Source organism: Nestor notabilis, unplaced genomic scaffold (assembly GCF_000696875.1).
Source record: "Nestor notabilis isolate BGI_N333 unplaced genomic scaffold, ASM69687v1 scaffold2193, whole genome shotgun sequence".
NCBI classification, from domain to species: domain Eukaryota; kingdom Metazoa; phylum Chordata; class Aves; order Psittaciformes; family Psittacidae; genus Nestor; species Nestor notabilis.
In genome coordinates, this window is record NW_009922170.1 from 97960 (window position 1) to 114584 (window position 16625).

The 16625-nt window shown below is 44.3% G+C and overlaps 1 protein-coding gene across 1 annotated transcript in view; it reads left to right on the forward strand.

The window, feature by feature from the left end:
- The window catches only part of LOC104403371 (cadherin EGF LAG seven-pass G-type receptor 1-like), a gene marked incomplete at its 5' end in the record, with an annotated part of 161343 nt that overhangs the window by 97954 nt on the left and 46764 nt on the right, over positions 1 to 16625 (forward strand).

Consider the following 16625-nt stretch of genomic DNA (forward strand, 5'->3'; position numbering starts at 1 on the left):
TTGTAGAGCAGTTCCTTGGCTACTTCATGTTTTAACAGAGCTGGAAGTAAAGTTCCTGTGAGGAGGTTGAAAAGACAGAGATAATTTAGGGATTTGAGTTGTGCCAAGATAAATGGGATGCTGTGTCTAAACTTGACACAGCTAAGACATGTTTCAGTAACAGAGTACCCAAATCTCGTGAGTTTGCTTAAATTACACACATATTATTTTGCAGGTACTGCATCCTTCTGCTCTTTCCAAAATCCTGCCACGGTGTCAGGTCCTCATCCCATCACTACTCAACCCCTTTGCGCTGCTCGGATACTCCACAGCCTTCCTGAGCAGGCACACCCCCTTCTGAGCCATCTCCCTCCTCCCTGCCTCCAGGTCATGTTTGATCCGCACCTCCAGCCCCTTCTGCACTCCCCTCCCTTGTCTCTGTCCCTGGCTTGCTCTGGCATTTTGGATCAGCACCCTGTCCCTGGCAGCAGGGCCACAGGGGCTACCTCCAACAGCAGCCCCGTGGGGCTCCTTGCCCCTTCTTCCGTTCTGCTGTTTGCCTGGGGAGCTTCTGGTCTTCGCTCCTTTTTAGACATCTCTTCCTAATACTGTCCTTGGGAAATGCATAACCCATCATCCCAGATACCTGTAGAGATCCATTCTATTCGTTTATCTATGTCTCACTTAAAAAAGTCCTTAAAGAGGTATTTGTACCTGTTCTTTGTTATCCCTCACTCGTGTTGAGTTTCATTTGCTTCCGTCTGCCTTTTGCTCCACCAGCAGGTTTTCTTTATTTAATAAATGTGATCACTTTTGCTTTTCCATTCATCAGTCTCATCCTCTGGCACTTCTGTGCCACATACGTGCTTTTTTTGAACAGCAAAACCCATACAGACATTTTGAACTTCTCTTATTCTTCACTCCCCTACAGCTGAGTGCTGCCAGGCTGCTCATCCTGCTACTGGTGTCATTGCAGCTGCGCCTGTCCTCTTCCCTACCCAACACTGTGTTCTTGAGCAGTGACAAGCTTCTTCAGGCTTTCTCTTGTTCACAATTCCTCCTGCCTTAGAAATGTGACAGATATTGCGGTGCAGGTTGGAATAAATAGCAATTTAAAAGTTTCCTATTGTGCTCACAGCAAGTGTTTGGGGTCATATACGCTCTTAGCTTCATCCCTCTTTCGCAGTGCCTTTTTTATTTTAAGCTTCTCTAAAGCATCTTTTTAAAAACTAAGCTAGAAACTGTTCAGTTTATTTCCTTCCTTCCACATTTGTACAGCATCTAGCAAGAAAAAAGGGTTCAGTCTTCTTTGAGCTTTCAGATAATACAGTAATTCATGTACGGAGTATTAGATTTCATCACAGCTGAGGTCAAGTTTTGATCTTTAGTTTTGGAGGAGAATGACTAACAGGCTTTGATACATAATCTAAATCACTTCAGTCCAAAGCAAATTCTTGTAGATGAGTTTTCACAGCTCTGAAAGCTGTTCCTGCAATCCGAGTTGATCATGGTAGGATATGAGCAAAGGTTGAGCATTTTTTGGCACGTGCAGCTCTGTGGATGACATTTGACTGAGCATCACTGGAATTTAGATTCCAGGAGTGGGTGACTTAAATGTAGGGGCAACTGTGGTGGGAAACTTCTGCAGCAGATGTTTCCTTAATGTGGCATCCTGGTGGTGCCACCACCCTGTGAAAAGTCAGTTTGGTAATAACGAAATAAGCAGTGAGGACGTGACTTCTGTAAATCATTTTCTGTACTCAGCTTAGAAGCAATATGCTTGGTAATATTTATCTTTAGTGTTAATGAAAAATGTTGTGTTGTTTTATAATTGCGAGGGTCCCCTGCCACTGAGGGACAAACAGTGGAGCTTCATTGGTAAGAGATGAGTCCACAGCCAGCTTTGTGCCACCGTGTTTGCAGAGAAGTATGAAACAAGTTCCTACCAGCTTAAGTATTTGATGCTTTCTTACAAATCCTGGTATGTTCAGGCACTGAAAACCTTGTAGTAAAGAAACAGATTATCAGAGGAGGAAAGGAAGCAGCGTCATTTCATTTACCATGCAGTGATGGATATGGATGCTTCCTCCCCTGCTAACAGCTGACACACTTGGTTTCAGTGGAAGCGCCTAAGGGAAGCACATGGATGTTGTTCTAAGGAAGTGTTGGCTCTTTATTGAATTTATAGAAGGGAAAACACGAAGGGGAAGGAATTTGTAGCTGTAAGAGAGCAGAAGTGAACTGGGGGTGTTTTATAACCATTCTCTAGTTTCAGTTATATATTAAGAGCCTTGTCAGCTACTCAGTAGCAAGGTATCAGTTTACCTGTTAGCAGTGTTACTTGCCATTATAGATGTTTGCTGACAGAGAGGGGGAAGCAGGGAGGACAGCTACTTGCTGTCTCTGTTAGCTGAAACGCATTACCTTCTGGGATCCTGATCTTGCAGCCATTAAAATCAATAGGAAATACTAAATTAAAGGTGACCTGCATGTGACCTGATTTCTCAAGAGGTATATAAGAAATATATAAGAAATTCACAAGAAATGGGATTTTTTTATATTATTTTGGAGGGAAGGGTAGGCAAATGGGAAAGATTTCAGCCTGACAAATAAAACTGATGATAGAAAACGGCAGAAACAACTTGCTGCTTGTTCACAGGATAGCTGGCGAAAAGGGCAACAGCGGTGTGAGCTGCCCTCTTTGCCTTGGTAGTGTGCTTCCTTTCCATATGAGAGTTTAGTCAGTCCCTGATGGAGTTTGGTCCTTACTCTTTGGCTGTCCTTTGCCTGCTGGTATGAGTGACGGTCAGTAGTCTCAGCCATGCTGATATTGGTTTGGAATAGGAGTGAAACTACCAGGATGTTGGATTGTAATGATGCTCAGGATCAGTGATACCACATGAAATATCTGGCATTCGTTGCACACATATGATCATGTGTGACTGTAGGCAGTGCTTGGGACAGGGGATTCTGGGAGTGGGTGGTGTTTTTAATTAAGTAAAAACTTCAAGCCACTCTCACGGACTTCTGATAGAAATGCAATTTTGTTCAGAGTTTGAGATATACCATCAAATTTATGTTAATGTTTTACCTGACTCATTACCTCAGGGTAGAATTCATCATTTGGCACAAGATAAAAATGTTTTGAGTATGGACTTGTTCTTTTAATTATAGAGGGCATGTACATGTATATTTTATATACTGTGTATCTTATGTGTTACTTATACATATATGACATCAAAGTTGCTTAAGGACATTAGTGTTCTGTAGGCAGAAGCTCCTTCTGGATCTACTTAAGGAGACACAGGATATTTTTACCTAAATGACAGAAAACCTGAGAATAGCAGAGAGAAACATGCTCTCAGAGAGTGTCTGATGCACAGTACAGTAGTTCTGGAGGATGGGTTGAACAGAGCCCTGAATGACTCACAGAATGACTCACAAAAGCAAGGGCTGTAAGACCTGGCAGTGTGTGTGCTTGGGATCCTCCTCCATGCTCAGGAGGTGTCAAATGATGGGTGCCTTGGAGAGTGTCTCCACTGTACTGGTCCCTTGAGCCTGCGGGCTCCTAGGATGAGAGAGTCAGGACAAACATTACTCTTTTTCCATAACTGGGATAAGTTTTCTTCTCATATTTGCTAGTTGGTAGTAAGCTTCTGCCTTGCATGTCTTTGGGCTGAAGAGTGCTGGGATTCTTGATGCTTGACTCTCTTAGGGGTAGCCCACCCTTTCACGGCAGTTACATTTAGCAGGGATCTCCTGTTTTCCATCCCTATGCACTTCCCAGCCGGCAGCGCCCAGACCTGCGTTTAGCCTGAAGACAGCTGCTGGAGAAAACAGGCAAATTCTTCAGTTAGAGATAAACTTGAAAGAAATGAGGGGCTGCTTAGGGCTCATATTTGGTGTGCTGTGAATTCAAAGCATAGGAGGTGCAGTGCTCTGAATCAGACTCACATATGCTTTTAAAAATCTCCTGCCTGTGGTAAATGATGGTTTCTCTTGAGTTAACTGGCCTTCATCTGGGCAAGCTGGAGCTTGAGCATCACCAAAGACTGAGCTAATGCTGTAGAGATGTAGTTCTCAGCCCACTTGTGCACTCGATTTTGCCAGTACCATTCCTTCCCAGGGAGGATCTATCCCTCATCCACCAGCTGGAATCTGTTTCCAGGTGCCAAAACACCTTCTGTTTCAGTGCCAAGGCCTGAGCTGTAATTGATGTTCTGTACCTCAGGTGTGTGCTGCAGCTCTCCCTTTGTGCTTGCTCATCCAGCGGGCGAGTGGACAGGAAGGCAGCTTTCTCCGTTGCCCATGGGCTCCTCAGCCAAAGCTGATCCTGAAGGGTTATTAACTGTGGCCATACAGCTATGCTGTGGCACCAAGCAAGGCTTACAGTTTGGAGTCTGCTCCGTACTGTGGATCACTAGTAGTGCCCCATAGACTGGCCATTGATGCCAGGAGGTACCTGTGGGGAAGGACGAAGAGAGGGACATTTGAAGTTACAGCGTTTGTCTTTCCAAGTAGCCGTTAGGTGTGATGGAGCCCTGCTGTTCTGGAGATGGCTGAACACCTGCCTGCCCATGGGAAGAGGGGAGTGAATTCCTGGTTTTGCTTTGCTTATTAAACTGTCTTAATCTCCACCCATGAGTTTTCTCATATTCACCCTTCCAGTTCTCGTCCCCATCTCACTTTGGGGGGAGGGAGGAAGGGAGTGTGGGGCTTAGCTGCTTGCCAGGGTTAAACCGTGACACTAAGCAAGAAATAAGCAGCAGTCTTGCAGGGCAGCTGCAGAGGTGGTGGGGACGGGGAGTGTGTAGGGCCCACCAGCAGGTGTCAGGGGGCTGTTGCACACTGCAGCAAGGATGGCACAGATTCACTTAGGTGCATGATGTGTCTTGCTGGAGCGTGCCTTGCTTGTACAGAGTACCTGCTTCAGCTGACCGCATGGCAAGCGTAAACTCTTGGGCTCAGTCTCGTACAACTCCTGCATTTACTCATACTCTTACACGTGTCATGCCTGCCATTCATTAGTGGTATTATCTTTAGGATTATCTTTATAGCAGATCTCTAACATCCATCACTGTCTTTGTTTAACTAGAGCTTCTGTTTTGATTCTGGCATCCTGTGTCACGCAGCTGCCTAGCAGTGGCCAGGGGCAGAGCACTGCGGAAGGTACTTGAGGATGCATATGAACACTTCCCTTTCAAAAACTCAGTCCACCCGTGTTCTCCCACCCAAGAGCCACTGGGACCACATTTCACCAGGCCACCAGTCCCTGGGGGTGACACAGCCGTACCCCCAAAGTCAAGACCTACAGGGCTGCGTGCTGGTGCGCTCATGGGCATCTGGAAGCTCAGTGGCTGTTCGTGTTCCCCTGCTGTGGGCAGGCAGAACCTGCCCTTTAATCCAAACCCCTTCATAAGCACAAGTGCCATGGGCAGTCACAGGCAGTGGGAGTGGTGCTGGTCTGTGTTGGAGAGGTTAATGTAGCACTTTATTTTGAATAGAGTGAGATGAAATACTGCAACCTCTGATGATCTGCTGCAGAGACCATAAGAGCCATGCTGGCTATGGCAGACATTCCCCTGCACCAGGTGCCTGTGGAGCTAGCAGATAGGTTATCTCGTTTCCTTCTGAAAACACAGACCCTCTTTGATGATGGCAAATTCACTTGTTATGGAAATATATTCTTTATGCAGGACCGATAATTGATTTTACCACTTTCCCTTGGGGGAGAGGGGGGAAGGCAAATATCAACATTTTAGTGAAACACAGACTGTGACAAGCATGCCAAAAGACACAGATGACACTGGTTACTGCTTTTTCTCATATAAAGGGAGCTAATTCTTGATAGAAGTTCTGGGTTCACGGTGCCCTGTCCCCCCAGGAACAACAGGCAAACATGAGCATCACGCAGCTAGCTGCTCAGCATGGGCTTCCCTGGGCCACCCCACCACCATGCTGCCCCTCGGGCAGGGGCTCCCCTTCCGGCACAGAGCTTTGTTTGCTCAGCTCTGGATCTCCCTGCTGAGCCTGCCAGCAAGGCTGTGGGTGAGTTACGAGGCAGGCACATGCCTGTGGCTGAATAGGGATTGCCAGTTCCTTGGACCAGAGCCACACAGCTGCCACCAGCTAGGCATAACTTTTCGTCATTGGACCCGAGGTGAAAGACTTTTTGCCCTGAAAGTGTCCAGGACACCATGCAGTATCATTTACTTCTTAATCTCAATGGTCAGGAAAAGTGCTTGGCAATTAAATCCCTGTGCAGGCACCTCTCACACCGGGGCATGGTTGCCCCTGCTGAGTGCTGTGCTTTGTAACTCTGTTGGAAAAGACAGACTCCAAAAGAAGTCACATCACTGGAAATGCAGTAAGTAATAAAGTCTGGGTATGACTTATGCAAATGTCTATCACTGGTGACATCTGAGCAGATGTAATTGCGATCTGAGGGAGAGTTTCTGAAGTTAATCCTCCCGGTGGCTTCCAGACTAATTTGTTGAGGGATTGAGGGAGATTTTCTAAATAAACAATGCAGTTGTTGAAGATTATGATAATGCCACTGTTGATCAGATGTGGGCCCCGCCACAGTTCGGATTTTGGTGGCTCAGATTGACTTGCTGTGTTTACAGAGTCCGTGATCAACACCGGCCTGCTCTGGTATGGCTTGGCATTGTCTGGTAAAGAAAAATGCAGAACATTAATTGTACTGTTAAGCAAATATCAGGGGTTGTGAAGGGGGTGTACTGTAAATACTGAACATGTCATTTAGTTAGGAACAACCTGCTTCTCTGGGCATATTTTTCCAGGAAGAAGTACATGCATTTCCAAACCTAAATGCATGATATTGCTAAGAAATGCCAGTACAGCTCTTAAAAGCTCCCTCAAGTATGCAACAAGAAAGCGTGTTGAAATTTAATGCTTCATCTTAAAACAACCAATGTATTCTCACTTAAGATTTAGCCATATTTCTAATTTTATCATTTCCTTATCACCCGTCTCATTGTGACTATTTAATGTTTAATAGCAGGGTTGCAGAGGTCAGTGCTGGCACAGCAAGGAGGCAGCAGTGGACAGTGCTAACTTCCAGCAGAGCACTGGTGTTATACTCCACCAGATCATCAATTTGTGCTGGATGCCTTTCCTTCTACAGCATTTTCATGGGATCAAAAGTTCCACCATAGCTGAAGCACAGGAAAGCTTGCAGGACACCAAAAACACAGGGAGCTTAACCACAGTCAATTCGTTCCTCTAGTTTTGAGAAGGACTTATCTGTAGTTACCTGCATAAGTGCAGGGCCTGTTCTTCACAGAGCAAGTTGCTGGGGTTTCTTCAGTTAGATGAGGAAGAAAAGCAATAAAAGTGAAAAAGTCACTTTTCTGCTAGCACAACCCAATTTGTAACAAGCATCCAGAGGGATGGGCATGTTTCATTTACTTTTCAACTCAAGAGGTCAAGGAGTTTTTACTGGATTATCAGTATCGTTTGCCAGATGCTGGCTGTGAAGGTTCTTTTACAACTTTCTCACAAGAACAAGAGTTAGTGTATCAGCAGGGTATAGTGCTTTCTGATGGGCAGGCTTGTGAAGCATGTGGTAGGCAGTGCTGGAGGCACACTTACAATATGAGGGTATGAGGAATCTGTAGCTGTGCGTTTGTATTATTTATCTGTACTATGTATTTTTAGAGCAAGTGGGCATTTTAAGAAACTATCAATTAAAAGCAGCTAAAGGAAGGGAAAGAAATTAGATTTTCCATTGCTGAATGCATGCCAACCCTTTGCATTCAGAGTTCAAAATGTTGTTCCAGTCAAACACATAAAACATGTTCCTTGTGTCTGAATGTAAAACATGTCATTTCCTACATGGTCAGAACTCAGTTTTTAAAATGCCATGAGAAAAGGTAATCTCTGCAAAAATAGTTTGGTTTATGAGTCATTTCCTGGCATTCTGGCTGAAGATTCAGACTCCTGTCCTTGCCGAGGCCAAATTCATTTTTTCACCCAGATCCAGAGGATCATCAATGAAATTCTGAGTTTAGATAAGACCATAGACTTGAAGTATAAAAAATGAAGTTTGACAGATTCTGATTAGAAATCATAGAATCACAGAATGGTTTGTGTTGGAAGGGACCTTAAAGATCATCTAGTTCCAACCCTCCTGCCATGGACAATCTTCCCACATTTCTTATGGTCTCTTTGTCCTTTGAAATCTTTAAATCAAGCCAGTATTACCCTTTCTAAAGGAAAATTTTAGCTAGGGTGTTAGCATTGTTACTGAAGCAGGACTCACTGGGTGATGTTCCGTAGCTGTAAAAGGCAGAAGGCTGGTTAGATGGTGAATCCCATCCATAAAATATGTCAGGATCCTGTGAAAACCCATCCCAAGCTCCAGCCTGCAGTATTGCAGGTGGGAAGCCGAGACCTAGGAGGTCTAGCAGTGTTGCTGCACATTTGCTCTGCTTTTAGGCTCTTCTATGGCACCTACCACTCCCTGAGCGGGACTTTGCTCTGGCCTGTGGCAACCATTTACATTCCTGACATCTCCTGAGAAGCACTGAAGGGCTGCCTGGCTAATATTTACTTTTTCTTGGTCCTGCTTAAATGTGGTTGCGAAGCCCTTGCAGGTGTTCGGGGTGGGGGGAAGCTGATCTGCCCTTGCAGAACAAGCACACGTGAGCCTGGACTTTAAAAGCCCCTCCCTGCAATTCCACTGATACTTATTCATCCTGCATTAGTAGTCATTGTTTCTGTTGATTTTGGGGGGTTTCTTTCTGGTAGAGGGTAAGTGCGAAGTGATTGGTATCTGGGAAAGGAAATCAGGATTTGGCGGCAGAGCGACATTCCATTGTCTTGACACGAAATAACAAATAACTCGCCTCTAAATCTGTGTCTCGGGAAATGAAAGTGTAAAGCAGTGAAAGTCATTTGGAGGTCATTGAGGTGCGACGTGTGACCTGCTCCTCAGCTCTCCATGATAGCTTTGAGAAGTCTCTCGGGTGGCTGGGGAGGAGAAGGAGAAGCTCATACCCAGTGCCTGGCTCTTTCTCTCCCTGACCTGCTTTTGGAAGTGGTGTTCTCGCAGTTTGCAACCACCTGAAAACCCTCCTTGTTGTGGCAGCGATTTTATTACCATTTGCAAACAGTAACTTTTCAGAAACCATCCACAGGTTTTTCACTCTCTAAGTGGCAGTAGGGACCATGTCATGTCAAAGCCAAGCCAAGCCCCTGCTCTTCTGGAAGCCTCATCCTTAGCAAGGCTGCTCAGCACTTACTCCTCTCACTTCTCCCAGGTTTTAAAAGGCTTGATTTGTGTGCCCAGTTACAGCACTGCCCACCCCACACCTGAGCTGGGTTCACTCAAGCCATCTAATACCTCTATACCACAAAACTCCTCAGAATGGTGATTTTCAGCTGCTCCTGAAGGCCAAGGAGATGCAAGGGACCTCCGTGAGAGCTGGCTGAGGCTGAATGTCCTTTGGCTCACCAGGAAGCCTGAGGATGGTGCTTGGAAGCTGTGCTGTGCAGCCCAGCCTGGTGCAAAGCCAGCAGAGTCATTGAAATGGCACCTCAGGAATTCGGTGCAAGTTCTTTGAAGTGGGCTGTTATCTCCATTTAATCACGCAGTAAATCTACAGTAGCTGCCTGATTTGCAGTAACTTTGCAGGTATTTTGCGTCTGTCTCTGTAGCGAGGGGAGCAGCACTTTGCAATTACCTGGCCACGAAGGGGTCTGTGTGTACCAGGAGACCCTCACAAAGATCCAGTGTGGGATCCTTGGATTTTACAGACATAGCTGTGTCTCCATCACCCACACTGAGCAGCAGTTTGCTTGGCAAGGTGTCACCAGGGATGAGTCCAAGGAGCAGGAGTTAGTTGCTGTGACTGAGTGTCACATTGTGCGATTTCTAGGCATTCCTTGGAGTCTGACAGCAATAACATTTGCATCCTGGATTTCAAGCTTACAAAATTTATATACAGCCAAAAATATTTGAGAGTGGTTCTTTGGCTGGTAGATATGGACAAATGGCAAAGGGAGAAGGGTTTGATGAACTAGGAGAGGAGAGCATCCCTCATGTACTTCCCTCTCCCAATTCTCCAAAGATGTTGGAAGAACATCCTTGTTGGTGAAAGGGAGCGGGGCAGCAAAACAGAGAGAAAAAGAATTCAGAGGGTAGGTACAGGTGCACCAGCCGGAGAAGCATATTCTCTGGGATATGGGGAGGAGTGGGCTGCAGAGCATAGAAGAGGGGGCCTGCAGCAACAGAGGACCATGTGTGCAGAAAGCTGGATGTTGTCTTGGGGAGTGGGCATGGTCTCTTGACAGCCAAAACAGGTCCTTCTTGCTGAGTCACTGATTCAGCATCAAAGAGCTGAGAAGCATCTGGGAATACAAATTTGAGGATAAAATTTCCATTTGCAGTCAGGGAAAACTCGTTCTTCCCATCACCACTACAGCAGCCTTTGCCAGAATTAGTCTAATCCAAGAATACACCCTTTGCAGGAGCTGGATGATATTTGCGAAGGTACTGGCCACACTGTGGAGGGGAGGAGCAGGTCTGGATGCTGTGTATGTGTAACCCTGGCTTTTCACAGCCTTGCCATGCCGCTGCCGCATGGTGGGAAGGGCTGCTCCCTGTCTCTGCCTTGCCATTGAAAGAGCAGCAGCAATTCAGGCCGTGCTGTTCACACGTGCCAGGTCCCATAGCTGTGCCTTAAGCCTCCTGCTTTGAATATCAAAGTTTAGCCTCTGGATGTGGCCATGAAGAAGATAACAAATCAGGCTAGTAAAACTTGCTTGACTTTGTAGCCCAGCCTGGCTCCTGACAATCGGTGTTTCAGGGAGTTTGTCTAGGAAAAGGAACTGGTCTGGTGGCTTTTCAGGATTTGCATTTTTGACTCACGGATGGGAAGCTTTTTGGTTTTCCTTTTCTCTGTTACAGGCTCTCATGTTTCTGTACAGACTTGAGCCAAGTTTGTGTAAAGAAAAGCCATTAAAATATTCAGGGAATAAAGGGGATACATACATCAAAGGAGTAAGGGGTTTATGTGAAATGATTTGTCCTGCCTTTCCCTGGTGACTAATCAGGATGTGTAAAAGATTCTCAGCTCTTCACACTGCTTCATTTTAAAGGTGCTCTGGAAAACTGTAGGGAGCAACTTTAAAAGCAAAGATTAACATTAACAGTTCCTCTAATCTGGCCTAATTTGGAGCTTCCCGATGGATCAGAATGGTCTGCAAGGCCATGCCCTGGTGCTAAACTTCTCTGGCATTTCCTAGTCTCTCTCTGGGATTACAAGTGTGGTGCTTTCCCCGTTTGTGGATTTTTTTCCCTGTTTATTTATTTATTCCCTTGCGGGGGGCTGGGCTCCAGCAGCTTGCCCAGGGAGACTGCTGCCGCCGCGGGCCCTTAATGAGCTTTTTGACCACTGAAGCAGCACAGCATCGCCTGGGAACGGGAGGGGGTTTCTCCCTTCCCCATGGCAGATAGCAGAGCAGAGGCTGGTGGGTTAACGAAGGAGCCGGGCGGCTGGCAGGCTGCCTAATGAGCACCAGGGAACCCATGAGGAGGGACCCAGCCGGAGCCCCAGCAGCAGCCTCCAGTGGGATCTGATGCCAGTTGCTCCGTTTCTTCCCATTATTACTATAGGTGGAAGTGTTAGAAAGCAAAGCGCTCCAAAGGGTATGAACGTGAGGCTTTTTCCACCCGTAACTTTGGGGGGCACCGAGGTCTGAACCAGCACACTAACAATGGAGACGAGAGGGGTTTTTGTATTAAAAATAACTAGGAAACAGATTCTTTTTAACCTTTAACCGCTCTGAACAGTCAATAAATCATTAGCTACTGATTAACAAAAACAGAAGGGTAACTTATTGTCCGGTAAGCAGACTCTTGGAAGCACTGTGAGAGGCTGGCACTGACTTCAGGATGGCTTTTCTTTTTACACAGTTGCACTAAAAACACAAGCCAAGCTCTGCATATTAAGTTATGCCACACAAAGCATTTTGCTGAAAGACCAACTTCCTAAAAATAGATCTGTTTTTTAATGTGTACAGTGAGCTGAGCAAATGCAGTAGTTACGATATACAACATTATATCTGTCCCCCAAGAAAACAGGTCTCCTCATGCTGAGAATAATGAGGTGGGTTGTGTCTGATCTGCAAGGGTTCCCAGTTTGTGTTCTCAAAGTCTTGGCCATACTTACAGTCTGCTTCTGAATCGTCTTCTCAGCTCCATCAAAAGGCTCAATGGTGTGGCTAAAGCAGGAGGAAGTCCTCATAGCCAAGGTTTGGGATGGAGGGCACAGCTTTCAGTTTGAGTTCGGGGAATATCCGTGATGTTGGAACACTCACATGGCCAGCCAAAACCTCTCTCCCTCTTTCCATCTGTGGGAAAAGTCAAGTGGCAATTGTTTATCTAAGAATGGAACTTGGAAAAAGGTGTTTCTGGTAAAGGAGATGTTTGTGGGACCTTTGGAAAAGCACTGTTATCTTGCAGATTAACTAATAAAAGGGTGAGATCTAGGAATCTGAGTGTCACCACTGCTGCTGATTGACTAAACAAACATTTGCACTTTGTAGTATTTCTATTACATGTACAGTATCTAGTCTGGTTTAATTCAAAATAAGGCTACAAAGAGTGGACTATTTGCTTAAACCTTTCCAACAATTCTGCATCATTACTTTTGAAAACAATAGTATTTTTTAGGTAAAAATGTAACAGTTAAGTATTTAAGACAAGGTTTCTATTGTCCGTTAATGTGTTTGCCTTTTCCATTCACTCTGCATCGTTAGACCATCTGTGTCTTTAATAAGTAACTGTGTGGGCTCCTGCAGTTTAAATATTGACTTTAAAATAATAGAGGATCCAAATGAAACTGAGATACAGAGGAATATCCATGTCTGATGTTTTAAGTGGAATGAGAGTAGATTTGTGCAGTAGATTGACAAACTATAAACAGATGTATTTTGATGACCTCTCCTCTATCTGGTCTCCATTTATAAAACACAAGTTCACAGATTAAGCTTCTCAGGGTTTTACATGCACCTGGGAGAATCTACATGTGTTTCTGTTGAAGCTGTGGGGAGAAGTCCAAACAGTTCATTGCTCCTCCTTGGGTTTCACAAAACTCAGATTTGGCATCACTAGTAAAATACTTTTGTGGTGCTGTTCTCTCACTGCAACCTGAGAAAGTCACTGCAGGTGGCCAAAGGTTGTTGCATGCATCTCTGCAGCTTGAGAAGGTCACTCCTCCAGGTCACCACTGAGGACAGTAGGTGAGTCTTGCTGTTAACTTCACTATGGTCAGATAGAAACTGTCATTCCTGCAATCTGCCTGAGACTCTGTCTGGGCAAAGGAGAATGTCATAGGTTAGACATGAGATTTGAGATTGTCCGCCCATAGATCAGAACCACTAATCTTCCTCATGAAAGAACAGTGAGACAAAGTTAAGTTTCATGACACTATGTACAATATTAGGTACTAATTGCCATTTTTTGAAGAACATAAATGTGGCTCATCTTGTTTTACAGATAGAAAGAAAGGTAGGTGCCTTCTGCTCTCACATGTGGATCCTGAGTCAGGGCTGCTTCTTCTCCAGGTGACTCTGTATGTGATTATAACGAGAAAACACAAGGGTCAGTACCACAAACACAACACACTTTGGATGGGGTTCACAGAATGTTTGAAGATCACAGTGTAATGGTGATAATAGAATCCCAAGACTCAGGACTGCTTTCTTTTTTCCTTATGTATTTTTTAAGTCCAGGATGAATCCAGTTTTCTAAGTTGGTTTAAAGGAGACCCAAGTTCATTCTCTGGCACATCTTGGTACCCATTCTTGCTACTTACTTTTACAGCATGCGGTCTTTGAAGTTTGAATCCCAACCACTTTCTGGCCAAGCACTAAGTAAAAAGGAGCCTTTAGAGTTAGGCAGCACAAGGTAAATTTTCAGCCCCATGAGCAGGAACTTAGTTACATGACTTGTATTACCATTAATAGGGGTCATGCTGGTAAATTCCTATACACCACATTGCACATTTACTCATGGGTGCAGAATTGGCACAGCTAATGAAACTTGCCTTTCGGGTAGCATGGGGTTTCAGGAGATGAGTCTGACAGGCAGAAAGGACTCCTAAGTACCCAGATGGAAGTCTGGCTTTTAACTCCTTGAACATATTTCCAGAAAATAATAGTGTGAATTAATACTGGTTAGTGTTAACTGTTCCTACTGTTAGGGATCAGTCTTGCTCCAGTAGGATTCTATTGAGGCAAAGATCATGCCTGAAATGTGAACACAGTGCTACCATTTACTGTTGGCAATTCACTTTCTTGTGTATTTCACAAACAAATTAAGTTCTTTTTTATAATTTTCACCCCTGCTACTTTCCCAAAGATGATCCCTCCTATGACTGAGCATCACCTGGTGATTTCCAGCTTACTTTACGCATGGGCATCTTATACTCATTTGTTCTTTACTGTGTCCATTGCAGTAATAGTGTCTTCTCTTTTCCAAAAGCCTTTCCCAGCCTTTGCTTTGCTAGGCTAAACAAGCTGAGTCCCTTTTGCCTGTTTGGTAAGGTAAGCTTTCCATTGCTCTGGCTGCAGTTCTGTGAGTATGCTCTAGATGAAAGTTATTTTTAATAAATGAACTCAGAATTGCCAACAATATTCTATCCTGCTCAGTGTCTTAAATCTCCCTCATACCAATCTTTGTAACAACCCGCTGTTGTATTGCCTTTTTTACCTTTTAATCACACCATGGATCATAATTGTTTTGTAGTCAATTAATAGCTATTTTTTTCTTATTTTTCATAATTTATAGCTGATGGTCTCTGAACTTGCAATAGGAATTCTTGTCATTAGACCCCAAGTTTCATGCTGTGTGATTAATTCTCTTTCTAGCACTCCACTGTTCAAATGCACAATGCTCTAAACAGCCTTTGGATCACCAGCAAACTATATTTAGTATTAATCAAAATACTAAATGAATAAGATCAGTTTCATGATGCAACTCTGAAGGAACTCCTAACTTGGACTCCCTCTGTTCCAGTCTTTTATTTATTTCACATTGTTTCAATTGATGAAGTATTCCCTGTGCTAGGTGCTGAGAAGATGAGTAGTGTAGTACTTGCCATATATAAGAGAAAAAGGAGCCCATGTCCCATTTTATCAACCAGAAAATATGTATTTCCTCTCCCAGCAACATATTTTACATTTTGGGAAAAGCCTATTCTGCCAAAAGAGCCTTTTGACATGGTCAGAAAATCATGGCGCATTTGAATGAAGTATGTACTGCCAATACGTCTCTTTTTGTTCACTGGAATATTCCGTTTCTTCTTCATCAGCTTATTGTTTTGTGTGGTCATCAGAGCCAAACAGATGCCAGAGTTCTGCACTGCAATGAACAGTCAACATCTAGAGAAACACTTTGCAGTTTCTGTGTTACATGAACGCACCAAAAAAATCAGTGTGCCACTGCAGCTAGTTGACTGTGAAGGAGCAGCTGCAAACTGCTGACTCTCATCAGGTTGCAATCTTCATTAACATTGGGCAGATCCCCCCTGCTGCGAGAATAAATACCCTGCCTTTGTCAAGGCGCCCATGTAAGAAACAATAGGTTATGTCAGTGAAGCACAAAACCACAAATGTTAATCGAATCATTCCTCGAAATGAATAGAAGTAGCACCCAGAATGTAAACATTTTAATTTTGGAAGGGAAGGTCCGCCAGTGGCTTTGTTAATTTTCTATGTATTTTTTCATTCACTTTGAAAAGCTGCTCACTACCATTGCCATCATCGCACACAATAACATTTTCAGCACTGCAAATATGTATGCTTCCTGTCGCTCCAAGCTAGGCAGTGGCAAGGTCCTGGGAGTATTGGAAAAATTAAAATCTGCCTTAGTATCACTCAGGAGAGGTCAAAACCTTATACTGTGTAACTGCCAAAGTATGTGATCACATTAGTTCTTGGTAGAGGAAATGGAAAATGCTTTCCAACTGGAATTGACACCAGGAAACATCTTTTAAAAATGTTTTTATACATTGGGGTAATTACCCTTAGAAATAAATCTGTATCTCTTTACACATGATCAAAATGGCTGTACATACTTTAACAAATTTATGTGTGTACAACCGAAACAGAAACAATGGGCACTTATCCCTGTACTGCTTCTGCGTTTGCACTACAAATAAGGCATTTCAGTACACAGTTGAGCAATATATGTTTTAAAGTGTGCATACAGCAAACCACAGTGTGATGTCCAGCCATCCTGTTTTTGTATGGTTATAACTACTGTTGATCAACACATTGTAAAAATACCTCTTGGCTTTCAGTTGTGCCACATGTCTGGTGAGATCCTGGTGACTCCACTCCTCTAGGGTTTCCCTTTGCCCATAGAGGAATGACAGCACTCAGGCTTGTTCAGCTCATTGCTTCTCCTGTACCCCTAAAGTCTGCAGAGATCCTGCACCAGTGGTAGATTAGGGTTTTGTAGCTCTAGAACACTGAACATGGAAAGCAGTTTTCTTACAGAATTTGCTAGTTCTTCACTAAGGCTGCTATGCTGGTCTTTGTACATGCAGTCCAGCTTGTAGTTGAAACAAGAAGTCTTCATCTAAGCCCCATCACAATTATCAGACAACCTTTCC